The sequence below is a fragment of the Martes martes genome (genome assembly GCF_963455335.1).
Source record: "Martes martes genome assembly, chromosome: 7".
NCBI classification, from domain to species: domain Eukaryota; kingdom Metazoa; phylum Chordata; class Mammalia; order Carnivora; family Mustelidae; genus Martes; species Martes martes.
The window spans coordinates 125409970-125415505 of NC_137894.1; the positions used below are offsets into that span (position 1 = coordinate 125409970).

Consider the following 5536-nt stretch of genomic DNA (forward strand, 5'->3'; position numbering starts at 1 on the left):
CCATATTTATCATTCAAAGTAAATCATGCATTTGGGGGGCATAAAATGAGATGCTTTAGAATGCATGCGATTACCAACTATTGCATATTTCTCCAAAGAAAGATTTGAATTATACGGTCAGTAAAAAGGGTTGCTGCTTTAGAGTGTGGCAAAGAGAAGCTGACATGAAGGATACATTACAATAGATTAATATTAAGCAAATGTTATTGTCCCTTTCCTCTTCAGTCCCAGAAATCAATTCCTTTAAGTGTTGCCTTGTGGAGTATTTTTGTTTGTTTGATTTGCTTCTTTTATTTTGGGTTTTTTGTACAGTCATTCTTGACATTTAAAATCTGTAAATCAGACTTTTATAGATCAACTAATAGTTTTCAATAGATTTCCATTGTATTGTCAGAGGTGTGTTATTTGCACAGAAATGCACTTGACTCTAAGGCATGTTAAAAACTGCATTTAAAATAATTTGCCAATGGGAGAGATTATTAAGATAAAAAAAATCAAGAGTCACTATTAGAGAAGCTGTGAGCAAATGCTAAATCTAGTATTAGAGGTATGGGAAATTTCGGGAGTAAATTTAAGGTCAGCTTAGTTTCAGGAGGTTAAATGGACAATGTCAAGAATCCTGAGGATCCAAATTAGGAATCACCAGAAGCCTTGAGGTTACAACAGTGAAGATGTCTTAAGGAGGAAATCCCAAACTGTCCATCCTTGTTTTGCTATCTTAGTTCTCCTTCCCTTATCCTCTGACTTGCACTACAAAAACATACAGTGGAGGTAGGATGAGGATTTTGAAATTCATACAGAAATTGCCCTGAAAATGAAAGTCAAATGAATACTATCCTAAGCTCCTTATTGCTTGTCAATATAAGGGATAGACTAGGGAGTACTTAGAGTGTAATTTTTAGAAACTACTTTAAAAATTGTTGCCTTAAGAACCTTAAGTAGGTATCTTTCCCTCAGAAGGTCTTTCTAATTTTATACATTTGTATATTCTGTCCTGCCACCTCCTAACCTCCTCCCCCCACCTCTATCCCCCAATAATTTCAACCTAAGATATGTCATTATGATTTATTTTAATAGTCCTGATTATATAAGTTCCATCTGGAAATCCCCTCTGCTTTCTAAGATATTAACTCATCTTTTACTCAAACTCTTTGGTGCTAATGTTTTTTGCTTGTCTTTTTTTTTTTTTTTAAATATAATGACCTCACTTTTGCAATGAAGTATTGGGTAAGATAAGAGACGGGGCTTTCTTAGACGCAAAAACAAAAACTAAAACTAAAACAACTTTTTTTTTCTTTTTTTTTCTTTTTCTTTTCTCTCTCTCTCTCTTTGTAAGATCCAAATTACTCCTACTCACCAATTAGGGAAGTCCTCATGCAGTCATTCCTCTTGCTTCTCTCTCTCCCTCCCCAACCTTCTGTCCTCATGATAGTTACTACACATATTTACATCTTGTTTCAAGATTTATGTCTTCTGCAATGAATCTGCCTTTATTCCCCCTGGAAGACTTATGCTCTTCTTCCTATGTGTTCCCATAGCATGTTTTTATTAAAACATTAAAAGCACAATACATGTTGTATTGTAATTTTATTTCTAAACCCTCCCACACCACAATGTCCTTTAACTCAAAGATCTATCTTATTCGTTTCCATATCCCTAAAATTTGGTATAGTACATAGCATTTAACAACAAACAATGCTAACAAGAGATATAGAAACAGAAAAAAAAATTAAAGCAATGATGGTAATACCAAGTAAAAGATAATATCTATTAAGGATTTATTGGGACCCAAAGTTTGTCTTGGTCAATTTGTGTGTTAAAAATGTTAGGAGTAGGGGTGCCTGGGTGGCTCAGTGGGTTAAAACCTCTGCCTTCGGCTCAGGTCATGATCCCAGGGTCCTGGGATCGAGCCCCACATCAGGCTCTCTGCTCAGCAGGGAGCCTGCTTCCTCCTCTCTCTGCCTGCCTCTCTGCCTACTTGTCATCTCTGTCTCTCAAATAAATAAATAAAATCTTAAAAAAAAAAAAAAGTTAGGAGTAGGTATGGTTGTAAGAAACAGAAAATCTCAAAATGATAATAAATAAAAAATGAAAGTCATCTACTTTTTGCTCACATTCAGAGGTTCAGAGGTTCTGAACATAATATGTCACTCTGTGGTAGCAAAAAGCTAGGCTCTTTCTATCTTCTGATCCTCCACGACCAACCTCTATTCTGAAGGTCATGTCATGCTTCAAGATTGATGTTAGAGCTTCTGGAGATCCATCATACCTAAACTGCGGTCAGCAAAGAAAGAGAAGGGAGGGGCAAACTCCTCTACTCACTTCTTTAAAGATCTCTTTTCAGAAGTTTCAGTGGAACTTTGCTTATGCCATGTTGGCTGGAACTAATCACATGATCACTATTGACCAAAAGGCATGGTGGGAAATGGAGTCTTTTTTTTTTTTTGTGTGGAAATAATGTGAAACATTTATTTTCTATATCAGACAAGAACACAGCTAAGTAAGCCAACTTTACTGCCGCATATATAGAAATCATCCCTTCACCACAGTGAATTTAATTTAAATTTAAATTTAAATTTAAAAGATTTAAATGCATCTGCACAAGGGTACATGCTATATAAAAGTAGTGGTTAGATTGCTGCTGCCCTGCTAAGTACTTCTAGTACCCATCCAGGTCCTACTGCAATACTGGTAGTCCCAGTGGTTGTATTGAAATAAATCATGTTTAAAAAAATAAAGCATTTATGTTTTAAAAATTTTTTTAAATCTTTTTTTTTAAGATTTTATTTATTTATTTGACAGAGAGAGAGATCACAAGCAGGCAGAGAGACCAGCAGAGAGAGAGACAGGAGGAAGCAGGCTCCCTGCCGAGCAGAGAGCCTGATGCGGGACTCAATCCCAGGATCCTGAAATCATGACCTGAGCCGAAGGCAGAGGCTTTAACCCACTGAGCCACCCAGGTGTCCAAAAAAATTAAAGCATTTAAAAGACAAGTCAAAATGCTTCAGAAACCATAAATTCAACTCAAACTTTATGTATTTAAATGCTATATTTGCTTCCCACTATTAAACCTTCATTTCACTCAAACTAAGCAATAAATCTTCCATACTGAAGTGTCTTCTTTGCCCAATTAATCCAAAGGAAAAAACCTGAAACGATTAGTAAAAATAAATAAATAAATAAATAAATAAACAAATAAAAATTATAGGAATTAACATATCCTTTTAAATTGTTTTTAAATATTTTGAAGGTTAAAAAAGTGTTTAAAGTTTGTAATTCCTAGTAGGAAAATATTATCTGAATGAATACCCTCATGGAAAACCACTATAAAATGTTTCAGTTGCTTGTGGGGCAGAGGAGTAGGGATTCTCTTCACAGCACCCTAGTTTTCTCCATGAGAAGGTCAGAGGTACACTTGTTTGTATTATCGTGACATCCATTAGGTGATCAAAGCTGCTCTTCCTTCAGGACGGGTTTTATTTGTCAGAAAGTCATCTGGCTGGCAATTTACTAATGAAATTCATAACCTTTGGGTTGCTCTGATATTTTGACATATTTTCTGGCTTCTGGGCCTCATGCTGGAAGGCCACCATTAACTTCTGGATCCTGCGTGGCTGTAAGAACCTCTGGGTCACTAAGAGTTTCATTGAGCCCAGGCATCCCTGCCATTCCAGGCATCCCCCCTCCCATTCCAGGCGTTCCTCCAAGACAGTAACCTGGGAAGGAGCCATCCTGTGCTCCTGATTGTCCTCTGGCTTCTTCCTCCCTCTGGGCTGTCTCATGTCCTTCCCAAGCCTTCTTAACCCTTTCTATTCTTTATTTGATCTCCTGCTCTTCATGTTTCTGCTCATCCTTTCTCACATGTTCAGTGATTTTCAGGGCCCTGGGTTGAACTTCTTTCAGCATGCATGAGCATCTTCTTCATAATCCAGTTTACAAGCATGGACAAGATCATGTGCTGCATTTTTCCAATGGCCCAGAAGTCTGTGTGCTTTCCCTCACTACTCAGAAGGCAGAGCTGAATCGGGATTTATTTCAGTAGCTCTGTCACAGTCTCAGATGGCAGCATTTGGCTCTGTAATTTGATGAAGACACTGACTCTTCTGGCATACAGAATCGCCAAGTGAGGATTCAGCTTGAGGGCACCTGTGAGCAAGTCAATGGCTTTCCATAGTTCACCATCACTTAGGGCATCAATGTCAGCCACTATTATTATTTGCTTGATCCATCATTACCTCGGTTAGCTCTACATTTTCATCTCCCACTTCTTTTTTTTTTTTTAAGACTTTATTTGAGAGAGAGAGAAAGAGTGAGAGAGAGAGAGAGAGAGAGAGAGCATAAGAGAGGGGAAGGTCAGAGGAAGAAGCTGACTCCTGGCTGAGTGGGGAGCCTGATGTGGGACTCAATCCTGGCACTCCAGGATCAGGACCTGAGCTGAAGGCGGTCATGTAACCAACTGAGCCACCCAGGCATTCATCTCCCATTCCTTGAGAGGCATCAGGATCTGGTTCAATCACACTTTCATTGTCAATTTCTAGATCATTTTCCTCACTTGATGGTTCCTCTGTCTTTATGTTTTCCTCCACCTTCTTACTGTCTGTTTTTTCCTCCTTGATATTGCCTTCTGATTTAGTTTTATGAGCAGCAGGTAGTATTTCACCCACCACACTTGCCACCCACTCCCACAGGAAGCACAGTGCTTGGTGTGCAGAATGCTCGGATCCTGCTCATACATTTTCACCAAGGCCCAAAGCTCATTCACTCTGTGGGAATCCATGGCCAGAAGCAAAGAGAGGTGGCAGGAACGACAGAGGTTGCAGCCTGATACCAGTTGTTGGTACTAGCTCAGTATGACTGTGTGGATGGGGTGGAAATGGAGTCTTTATTCTGGGAAGCCATGTGAGTAAATAAAAATTGGGGATTCTCTTAGGAAAGAAGGAGGAATTGAAATTAGAAGATAATTGTCAGTCTTTGGCATTTGCGTATTATCAAATTTAACCCTCTAAACAACCTTATGAGTACTAACTTAGGGTACTCTATAAATACCATTCATGTATTTGATAAATGATTTTGCATTACTGTACATTAGATGTAGTTCTGGGGTCTCAGGATTTGGCAAGACACAAGGCAGGCAAACCCCTGTCCTCTTGGAGTTTTTATTCTAGTTAAGAAGGCAGACATTAGACAAATACATGTATGATATACTATATGGTGATAGGAGTAATGAAGAAATGTTAATCAGAGTAAGGGAATAGTATATAATGCAGTTAATTTAAATAGAGTGATCCTGAGAAGACTTTGAAGAGATGACTTCTGAGCAATGATCTGAATGGAGCCATAAGAGCATCAGGGAGAGGAGGTTTCCAGGCAAAAGAAACAAAAACACCTTCAGTTAGACATTGCGAAATTCACAAAAATGCTGGTGAATATGGAAATAAAATCAAAGAAAGAGAGTCAGGGTGAGACTACATAGAGTTGTTAACAATAATAGGATGTTTGAGTTTTATTTTGAGTTTGTTGGGGCCACGGGAGTTTT

General features: G+C 38.3%; 1 pseudogene across 1 annotated transcript; it reads right to left on the bottom strand.

The window, feature by feature from the left end:
- Positions 1-3491: 3491 nt before the first annotated feature.
- LOC308346729 (hsc70-interacting protein-like) lies at positions 3492-4777 on the bottom strand (annotated as a pseudogene). Its single transcript has 2 exons — positions 4466-4777; positions 3492-4246 (listed from the first exon to the last, which is right to left on the bottom strand). The product of its transcript is annotated as a hsc70-interacting protein-like (transcript).
- Positions 4778-5536: the final 759 nt, after the last annotated feature.